Source organism: Rattus norvegicus, chromosome 15 (genome assembly GCF_021556685.1).
Source record: "Rattus norvegicus strain SHRSP/BbbUtx chromosome 15, alternate assembly SHRSP_T2T, whole genome shotgun sequence".
Classification (NCBI taxonomy): Eukaryota; Metazoa; Chordata; class Mammalia; order Rodentia; family Muridae; genus Rattus; species Rattus norvegicus.
Genome location: NC_141548.1, coordinates 4,584,556 through 4,595,818, shown reverse-complemented (window position 1 = coordinate 4,595,818; position 11,263 = coordinate 4,584,556). Strand labels below are relative to the sequence as shown.

General features: G+C 47.6%; 1 pseudogene; it reads right to left on the bottom strand.

Annotated features, from left to right (window-relative positions):
- Positions 1 to 3,154: 3,154 nt before the first annotated feature.
- Positions 3,155 to 5,078, bottom strand: Galnt12-ps5 (polypeptide N-acetylgalactosaminyltransferase 12, pseudogene 5; annotated as a pseudogene).
- Between the last annotated feature and the right edge of the window lie 6,185 nt (positions 5,079 to 11,263).

Sequence of the window (11,263 nt, the reverse complement as noted above, 5' to 3'; positions counted from 1 at the left end):
TGGAGAGATGGCTCAGCCGTTAAGAGCACCCGACTGCTCTTCCAGAGGTCCTGAGTTCAATTCCCAGCAACCACATGGTGGCTCACAACCATCTGTAAAGAGATCCGATGCCCTCTTCTGGTGTATCTGAAGACAGCTACAGTGTACTTATATATAATAAATGAATAAATCTTTAAAAAGAAACGTAATTCAAATGGCCTATATATATATAAGCCTAATATTCACAGTTGAAGAAACTCAAATGATTTAGGAAATCATAATAAATATTTATCATCCTTGTACATTACAGAAATGCAAATCAACGTTATTCTGAGATATGTTTTCATATCTTTCAGAATAACTTAGTTTAGTAACACATAAGAGAATTCACTCTTACTGGGTTATGGAGCAAGGGGAACATTGTGATTCTCCTGGTGGCAATGCAAATTTTTGTAGCAACTTTAGAAATCAGTATGCTGTTTCTTCAGGAAGGTGGTAATGGGTATACCCCAAGATACAACACCAGGGCATATATCCTAATGCTGATTCCTCCTAGTATAGACACCCTTTCTCCACCATGTTCACTGAAGCTCTCTTATAATATTCAGAATTTGGAAATATTCAAGGGGTCCCTTACGAGATGAGTGCATAAAGAAAACGTGGTGCATTTCCAGACTGGATTGCTGATCAATAACTACAAAAGGAAAAAGGAAAGCATGTAATTTTCAGGACAATGAATGGATCTTGCAAAATCATCCTGGATGAGGTGATCCAGATCAATGAGGACAAATGGAATTCGTATTCACTTTAATCTGAATGTTAACTCTTTAATCTGTGTGACTGTATGATCAGTTTAGTGTGAGGGTCTAGGGACGTGGGCCAGACTGTCCTCATTTAGGGAAGTACAAGTTCACTCATGGATTGCTGAGGGACAGTGTCAGGGACAGGAATGTTGAATGTGAAGAGACAGGGAGAGGGCGGCAATGGAGGGAACGTAGAGAGGGACAGCTAAAATGAGGCACTGTATCGAAGCCTAAGAGAGTAGAAACCCTAATTGCTTTTTAAATTGTTTTATAAAGGTAACTAATGATTTATTATAGGTGCAAGGACAGAAGTTAAAATGTTGATTGGGTTCATCTATGTGAAATTTCAATAAAAGTGAGTCACAAAAATTATGGAGTTTAATCTTCAGTTAGTCTATGTAACAGACAATGTATATCTGGTCCTCAGGGAGACATATGTCAAAATCTCTGTTGAAAACATAAATATATTATAAATGTGCAAATGTTTCTAGGCACTGTCCAACACTCTCCCTTCTATTAGCTTCTGCCTATCTGGGTTTATGTTAATGTCCTTGATCCACTTGGACTTGAAATTTGTAGAAAGAAATAGAAATGGGTCAATTTGCACTCTGCTACATGCAGACCACCACTTAAGGTGGCGTCATTTCTTAAAATGCTTTCTGTATTCCATTGAGTCATTTTGGAATCTTCGTCAAAGATCAAGGGATCATAGGTGTGTGGGTTTATTTAAGGGTCTTCAATTCTATTTCACTCCTCCACCTGTCTGTGTTACCAACACCACTAAGCTTTTTCTCACTGTTTCTCTGCACTACATCTTCATGCCGGAATGGTGATTCGCGTAGATGTTCTTGTATTGTTGAGAATTTTGTGTGCCTTTTCTTTCTTTCTTTCTTTCTTTCTTTCTTTCTTTCTTTCTTTCTTCCTTTCTTTCTTTCTTTTCTGTGAAGAATTGAGTTGCATTTTGATGGAGATTTTTTAATCTGGAGATTGCTCTTGTTTAGATGACCTTTTTTTTTAACCATGCTCCTTCACGATGATCCATGAACATAGGAAATCCTCCCATCCTCTGAGGTCCTCTTTCACTTCATTCCTAAGAGACCTCTATTTCTTGCCATACGGTTTTTCACTTCACTCGGTTCGAGTTATGCCAAGATATTTTTTTTGTTGTTGTTGTTTTTGGAGAAATGCAGTGACGCTTTTTTTTTTTTTTTTTTTTGGTTCTTTTTTTCGGAGCTGGGGACCAAACCCAGGGCCTTGCGCTTCCTAGGTAAGCGCTCTACCACTGAGCTAAATCCCCAGCCCCAACCCTAAATTTCTGATTCTCCTGCCTCCACTTCCCAAGTGCAGGGATTAGGGGTGTGCCGACAAGCTGATTTCTGTAAATGGGGTTCTGGGAACTTAACCCAGGGCTCCATACATGGTAGGCAGGCACTCTAGCCAGGGACCCACACCCTCAGGTCACTGTAGCTGATCTAGAGCCACTGAGACATCAGGATTATCCAGCAATGGCCACAGCAGCTGCCTCATGACAAACTCTCAATAATCAGATACTATTTTAATAATTATATCTATAACCAAACACTATTATACATAATATTATTAAATAATCAAATACTATTTAAGGAAAAACGTTAAAGTTGAGTTTCATGTAGAACATTACATTTCTCCCTGGAACTGTCCTTTGATTAAAAACTAGAAGTGATATGAATGCCTTTTGTAGTCACAGTAGTTAAGTCCTCCTAAGTCACCAGACACCCTCCCATAGACATTGCTGGAAATGCACACTCTCAGGTTTGTAGGACCTTGGCAAACCATATTCTTTCTTTCAGCTTTCAGATATGGTGAGCCTGTTTTGGTCAGTTTGAATGTTATGAATGTTATGTGGCATCAGCACATAAGCAAAAGGCATTCTTTCTTGTATAAATGTAGACTGTCCCACCCATTCATACCAAATGAAACCAAGACAGTATTTCTAGTGTCCACCTCACCCCCCTGAGAGAACTCTAACTTGATGACATTGAGGTATTACCAGTCGACATTTGAGGTATTACCAGTTTGTGTAAAGTATACTAAACACCCGGGAAGCTTTGTAAGTAACAAAGTAAAATCTTTACCCTTTCTGCTAATGAGAATAAAAGGGTAAAATGCACATCGTGCATTAAGCTTCCCAAATACCAAAGGCAGCATCTTAGGACTGCCCATAGACAACGGGATACTGGGAGACATTTTTAAAGTTTTCCAAGTCTGTACAAAGATGATTCACATTGTTGTGGAGTCCAACACATTCACAGATGACAACCAAGTACTTTGTCCATCTCACTGGGCACACAGCCCCCTGCCGCGGTGGGCTCCTTCCCTGACAAGGCGGTGAACTATGACATGCGCTCCTTGAAGAACCACCTCTGGCTGTCTGAGTTGCTACAGTCCGGCAACTACGGAGCAAAGGCGGCGTCGAACTCCTTCTCTGTGGCCTCCACACATTTCCCGCTCTGCTTGTGGACTAACGTGCCGTCCTCCTGTAGGATGAACTCTTGATTCTCCGGAACGGTATCTTTGCAGAGATCCATGACAAGGACATCCTTCCCTTCCTCCACTGCTATGCAGGCCTCAGGCTGGTGGGTGTTATATCGTATTTCTGACCGGGATGTACACTCGAAAAACTGGTTCTGACCCATCCCGTGGCAGAGGTACAAAAGGACATGGGGCCTTCCACATTGTTTTCCCTGGGAGGGTTATAGTCCAGGCAGTACCCCCGTAGTCCTCTGTTCTCAAGCTTCCCGAAGATACCAGGCCTGTCCTCTCGCACATGCAGTTCTGGGTACACTGTATCCAGGAACCACTTGAAGTCTTTACACTGGAGCTTGGCCCGAAGCTTCTTTCTCTCTGTCACGTCCCCAGAAGGTTCCCGGCGGCCTGGGGATTTCGGTGGTGGTAGAGTTCTTTAAGTTCATCCGTCCACATTTCTGCAGCTCAGACACTGTTGGCTACAGCCTTGCTGCGTGAATAGGGAGCTTAGGGAAGACGTGGCCCACGTGGGAGCAAGGGTGTGTTTCCAGAGAGTCACCACACTGCCAGATCCTAAAGGTTTTCTCCTCCCCAGATTTCCATTCCTGTATCATAAGACCCCAGGTATTCAAAGTATCTCTTACTCACAGCAAAGAGTTGGAGACCTGATAACGTCAATAGGAGACCACATCAACTTCCGCTCCCGCTGGGGGACCACGTGCCACGTGAATACTAGCCGCCAGTCAAAGCCTCCAATCTGGAGCTCTGCGGAGTTGCCCAGGTACTCAAAGGTGTTCCAGTCAAGGACATCGATAACAGGGCACACCACGGCCGACTCCTTCTTGTGGATCCTCTGCAGCAGAGGCTCCAGCCACCCCTCATGACATTCACAGTGACAGTTCAGAAACATCAGCAGTCGCCCCTGGCCGCAGAGGCTCCCAGTAGCGGGCTCACACTAGGCCCTCTCTCTTGCTAGCACAGATCAGGCGCACCTTGAGCAGCTGTGACAGCTCTTGGCCAGGGGCTCCTTCAGGTGCTCTCTGTCCTGTAGTCATCTACCAGAATGACCTCCTCCAGCAGGATGTCAGGGGAAGTCTCGAGAACACTGTAAACTGTCGGAAGGAATGTGGACCAGGCTTCATTATAAAATGCTATGACAACGGATGTCTTGGGCAGGTTATCATAATCATACCCGCAGCCCACGGAAGCGGAAACCTGGTGTCCTGGTAAGGTGCTCAGACAAGCGCAGGGCTCCGGGCTGCACTCCTACCTCCAGTGGCGCCAACCAGCTATGAGCCCTCAGTGCCTCTCTACAACTAACTACCTGGTGGCAGGCTATGCTGCTTAGCCTGGCTAAGAGGCTTTCCCGCCACTCGCCTCGCCGCTCGTGCCCTACTTACCTTCTGGGCAAGGCCCAGGCCCCTCCCTGTGCCCAAGTCACCCCAGCCCATGCCCTAAGGCTTCCAGCCCAGGGCGTGTTGCTGAAGCACAAGGGGGTGGACAAGTGCGCGGAGGCCAGCTACCGCAAGTACGGGTACTAGCCCGCCCGCCTCAGAAGATGTCCAGTGTTGGGACAAAGCGAAGCCACCCGGGGAGACAGAGGATGGCAGCAGCGGTGCTCTCAAGGTCCCGGGCTCCCCCGCCTACAACCCGCAGCTGGAGCCCTTTGACAAGTTTGCAGAGCGGGTTCCTGCCAAGCACAGAGCCGTCAGGGGAGCCCGCCAAGGGAGTGGATCCCGGGCGCTGGAGCTGGTGAGTGGCAGGATGGTGGACTGTGGGCCCCCGGTGCATTGGGCAGACGTGGCGGTCCAGGGCGCCCTCCGCGGACGGTGCTGTTCTTCAGGCCCCGCGGCTGATGCAAGGCGCTGCTGGGGCACTGCCTTGCCACCCAGCTTGGTGCCACTCTGCTGCGACTATGGGGAAACGGCCTGGCGGCCTCCTGCCCTGTCAAGGGCGTGCACCTCCTGCAGGCAGCCTTTGCTGTGCTCTGAGGGAGATGGAGCTGGCCGCTTAGTGCAGGGCACCCAGGGCTTCTCAGGGGCGAGCTGGGGCAGTTGTGCCAGCAGGCAGCAGCCCAGGCCGGCCTCTCCAGAGTACAGAGGCCCCTCTCCTACAAAGACATGGAGGCTGCTCTAGCCAAGGTGGGCCCTCGGGCTCCTCCCAAGGAGCTGTATTCATTATTTGAGTGGGACAAACTGTATGGGTCCTGACACTGAGGGTGGCAGAGGAAGTCAACTCTGCCTGGGGGATGGGGGGGGGAGAGGCTGAGGTGGAGATGTCTTTGGCCAAAGGAGTGATGAATGTGGGGCTGGAGAGGAAGGGCTCTACCCGTGGATTTTTTTTTTTTTTAAATGGGAAGGAAAATGCCTGCAGATCGATGCCGTAAGCGCCGGTGGACTCAGGTTTTTCCTATTATTGTGGACCGGAGGTTCGCCATCTCCGCTCGGCAGACCAGACACACCTGACAGGAGTTGGCATCGGGGCCTAAGGAACTCCTGCTCTCTCTCTCCTTAGCCTCTGTCTCTTGTCCTCTGGGCCACACCCTCCTCCATTCTACTTTCTCCTCAGGGTTTTGCCACTTACCCCTTCCTTTTCAGCTCCTCCTTCCCACCCCCATCTATCACCCTCTGCTTCTGTCTCTGCCTCACCCTGTGTCTCCCTGACGCTGTGCTTAACCCACCCTCCCTCATTGTTCTGACTAACACTGCAGAGACTCTTGGCAGAAGTTCTTTTGGCCTGGAGGCTGAGAAAGGTGGAGCAGGGAGCCGCAGCCCTCCTCTGTACCCTACCCACCTGAAATCTTGGGGTCTTAGGGGTGGGACAAGGATAAAAACCACCCAAAGAAGGCTTTTGTTTTGCTTTTGGGTTTGTTCACTTTGTTTGAGGGGAAGTTCCAGAAATGAAGGTTGCGTAATAATTTAGGCCTCTTATTTTTTTTTGTAAGATGTGTAGGATTTGCTGGAGTTTGTTGTTGTTGTTGTTGTTGTTGTTGTTGTTGTTGTTTTATTTTGACAATTCAGGAAGAAACTGACCTCAGAAACTGAGTGTTCGAGTTTGGCTGTTCTCCTATTACCCCAAGCCCGGTCCCTGAGGAGCAAATTCTCCCAGACCAGCCAGAGATATTTGGGGCTAATGAGGAAGACCAGACATGAGCCCTAAACTGCTGTTCCAGGGATAGAAACAATGTATCTAAGGCTTCCTCCCCAGGACCAGCTTGCAAGCAAGAGGTGAGGATGGGTCAGAGGCCCCAGAGGAAGGGGCTTGCTGCTTACTTGCCATTTTCCACCTTGGGCCCCAGTCCGCAGCTTCCAGTGGTCTGCAAACCTTCCAGAGAGTTGGGGTACTCTTGTCCATTTCCTGCCTTAGAGGTGACCCAGGCAGAAGGTTCTCAGGCTATGGGACTGAAAGTAGGTTCTGTCAGAGATGCTCAATAAAAAGCTAAGAGGATTTCCTCAGGCATGAATGTGGTCTGGCCACAAGTCTGGCTGGGCAAACTACTGATTACTAGGACCCAGGCCACCTGTGACAAGGCAGAGCAGTGCCCTGGAAAGGGTTCTGTGTCTCTGTGTGGGGATGTCTACTTGTCCCCGTGGAGTGCTGGGTCTAGCTAGACCTGGAGGGCCTGGAGGGAACTGGGTATTTTCTTATGATGCTGGTCCAGAGCCCTTCTCTGCAAACCACATCCCTCCTGCTCCTTGTCTTGACAAGGCTTCACCTCCTTGGCCCCTCAGGCCATTTCACAATCTTTGGTGCAAGAAGGGACCCCCTCCCCCTGCATCTTTGTCCCATCTTAGCCTCCCTGCTTGCCCTACAACTCCTAGGTCCCTTCCCTTTCTGGATGCTGAGGGTGCCTTGAGAGACATGGCAGGGGTGGAGTGCTGAGGGCAGATGTGAGCAGAGGAGGGTGAACAGGGGAGTTGCTGTGTCCCCTTCATGTTTGTTCTCTGCAAGCCGCTCTCTGGAGCCAGCCAATCAAGTACAGGACTTGATGCCTCAAAGTAGCCCCGAGTGATGCTGCAGATGATCCTCCATGGGGCACAGAGTAGGGGAATCTCTAAGATCTCTAAGTGGGGATACCAGGGCAGGGAAGTGGGGTTGGGAACCCAGCTGTCCTTTCAGGCAGCAGCACCACAAGGGGGCTGGGTAGGAGTTCATAAGGTCCCCACACTTATGGTCTCATGGCGTTTTCACTGAGACTCTAGAAAATCATGCAGTGTGAGGGACAGCTTCAGAAGCCGCTGCACAGGAAGAAGTACAGGCTTGTAGTAAAGCTGGCCCAGAAGGAAAACTGCACGAGCTTCAGGTATCAGAGACAGAGGGTCATCAATGCTCGACTCCATTTAAGCCTGGGGGACAGAACCAAAATCTGAAGATGCTGGGCATGGGACTTCTGGGTTCGATGAGTTTATTTCCCCCTCTAGGGTTTCAGTCTTGCTTTGATCTAGTCTTTCCTCTCTAAGTTTCCCTTCCTTTCTTTTAGAAAGGGAGTGTCAATCCACGCTGTTGTCTTTTGGTTTTTACTTTTTGCATTTGTGTTTTAGTGAGTTGTTTGTTTTGTTTCATTTCATTTCGTTTACAATCGCTTACTCCAAGCTAAGTGTTGGCCTTGAGTCTCAGAAGAAGCTTTGGACTTTGAACTTTGAATACCATAAGTCTATGAAGATCTGTAAGTTCCACTCAGTGCATTGTGCATTATGAAGTGGCAGTGAGTCTGTGGGGATCAGGAACAGAATGGTGTAGTTTATCAGTGAAACATCTCCCAGAGGTCCATGTGCTTGAATCCTTAGTCCAGCTGGTGGCCCTGATCAAGATTATCGACCTTTAGAAGGTAAAGCTGGAGGACTGAGTTCCCAGGGTGGAGAGGTGGCCTTGAGGATCATAGCCCAGCTTGACTTCTTGTGCCAACCGCTCTGCCTCCTACTTGGGCACCAGCCTGTGAACACCAGCCCCATGTGACCACCACAACAAACCGGGCCCCTTCAGTTTGTCACGTCTTCATTGTTCATGATGAACTGTAGGCTCTCAAACTGTAAGCCAAATAATAAAAAATAAATAAATCTTATCCCAAGTGGAGAAAAAAACCTGAAAAAAAAAATAAAGAAAACTAAGGGATTTGGTGGTATTAGAACATGGACTTAATACATGTGAGAAACTTTGCATATGATTCCTACTACTACATGTATGTAAACAAAATGGACTAAGACAGTGAGGAAAAAATTGTGATTTATACATACATACATATATGTATGTATATATATAAAGTATCCGAGAATTGATTCCTGGGGTCTTAGGGATAAGAAAGAACATTTGGAGCATTCCCTTGAAAACAACAGACAACAGAAGTACGTTGTCCTGAATCACTGTAGTGTGCTTCTCTTGGTTTTCCCCAGATTGCATACGCTCTACTCCTGTTAAGCAACTGCTCATGGCTGCTGTAGAAAATGGCTTTTCACCACCCCTGTACAGAGTTCCAACCTCGGCCCTCTCCGATGAACCACAGGCACTGCTTTTGTTTGCCTCTGATTTCTAAGCTTGTGGGATGAGAGGATGAGGGCTATAAAGAGGTCTGAGATCGCCATCTGTACTTCTGAATCCAGAGGAGCCCACACCCCAACAGACTCCTGATGTCTCCAACTATAACTTAATAGCACTCTCTTTTGCTTACTTGGGTTCGATTTTCATTCCTGATACAGTTGTAAATGTTGCCTGAGCATGTCCCTAAATTGTGATATATGAAGATTCATATTTTGTTATCTCAGGAATATTTTAATCTACTTGCTTCTTTTCCTCAGAAGAACTGAGCCTCCCTCCAATCCATCTGCCAGATTAAGTTTGATGATTTGTTCGTGTTGATAAGAAACAGAAGTGTGATTCCTATCACATCATGTACTTAATCAGCATGTAGTAAGTACCATGCAGGCAAAACAGTCATACACATAAAATAAAAACAGATAAATCTTCCAGCATGTGTTCGATCTCAGTGTATCTCTGATATTAAGATAAAAGTCAGTTTTTAAAAATAGCAAATTTTACTTTAAGTGCCTTGGGCAGATCAGACCCTTTCTGAGAATTACCACCGAAGAGCTTCATCTAACTCCACCTTGCCCTTCCCCAGCCTCAGACAGTCACAAGTCCTTTTCAAGAAGAAAACTCTGAGGCAGGCCTGGTGAAACAGTTTTGAAATCCCAGCTATTCAGCAAACTGAAGCAGGAAGACTGCAAGTTCAAGGCCAGCTTACACTATAAAGTGAGTTCAAGACCAGCCTGGGCAATGTAGTGAGACTGTCTCCAGAGAAAAAGAAAAAGGATGTAGTTCAGTACTCCAGAGCTTAGCTGGCCTGTGCAGGAATCTGAATCCAATCTCCAGCATACCAAGAAAACAAAACAAAATTAAGCAAAGCCTAGCTTTCTTTCCTTTCCACAAAACACAAAACTAAAGGAAACGAAGGAGGAATGGGACTCGAATTGTAGTGAGGAAACTTTATATACAAGCAAATCTCTTTCGAGCCATAGTTAGCTCCAGTCAGCACAGACGGTGGTCTATAGTGACTGAAGAAGAACCACGCATTCGTGGGTGGGGGTGCAGCAGAAAAGCAAGGCCCCAAGGAAGGGAAGAGCTGGCCTGCGTGTCTCTGTGGGAGAGGAAAGGACGAGTGAGAGATCTAAGCTCCAAGTCAAGGCTGACCCTAGAAGATATGAGGCAGCCCCTTTGCTGCTCTGTGCCCACGGTGTGGACAGAGTTCCTGTTCTCGCAGCTCTCTGCAGTTGGGGAAGACCCACCAAACACGGTTTGCAGTGTAGAGTGACTCATGTAAAAGACCTAGAGCAAAAGACAGGGTACCATGGACTTAACCTTCAGCAGCCAGGGCATCGGAAACAGGAGCTGGTGGTGGGAGAAATCTTACTTAGAAGAAGGGGCATTTTGCGGTGTCCTTGGGAAGCAGCGGAGGCAGGCAAAAGCAAGTGAAAAACGTTTTTCTCAGTATTTTAGTCACAGAAGAATCCAACACAAGCAAATGCAGGAAATGTGGCTGTAAAATAAGAGGTCGCAGCATCCACAAGGAAACCACAACCTCACCATGAGGCGCCCTGTTGCTACCGGCTGTAATGTCCGCGACCGTCCGCTAGGGGGAGCCCACAGACGTCTCCCAACTGGTTCCAACTCTGACCGATCTGTGTTGGCTGTACATCTCTCAGAAATTTTAGAGAAAATTACTGTGTGGCCACTGAGCAGGAAGGTTGTCTAGAAGTAGAGTCCAGAGGCCCTTGAGCCTTTCCCTGAGCCCCCAAAAGTGAACTATTTTCAGATTCATTTATGACATGGGGTCCTGGTCTCTGTTTCTCTCTCTCTCTCTCTCTCTCTCTCTCTCTCTCTCTCTCTCTCTCTCTCTCTCTCTCTCTCTCTCTCTCTCTCTCTCTCCAGCCCCCTCTCTCTCTCCCCCTCCCTCACACACACACACACACACACACACACACACACACATACACACACACACACACACTAACAACAACAACTAGAAAACACATTAAAGGAAAGATCTGAAAATTCCTGGAACCCTAATTATTCCAGTTTCTCCCCTAGAGGGCGCCAGAAGTCTTCTGCCAATCAGGGACCATGCCTGCCACCACAGAGCTGCCTTCTGCAGACCTGGCTCACATTGTGCTACCTTCAGTGGGTTGCATCTTGGTTTCAGGTAGGAGTAGACAGACAGAACAAAGTAACAGAGAAAGACATGTATGCAGCTCAAAACTCTTTAGGGCGTATGAGTAGTTTATAAGGTCTGTCAGCAGAGTCTCTGCCTTTCATCCTGTGTTTTCCGTTTGGCACATCTCTCCCACAGCACCCATAGAGCCCTTGTGATTTCCAACAGATTTTCCCAAGTCTTGTGTCCTTGGAGTCTCGGGCTTCTACGAAGACTGCAGAGAAGGCTCAGAAGCCCGCATTATCTTTGGCCAGCAGGGCTGTTTTATTTGGGA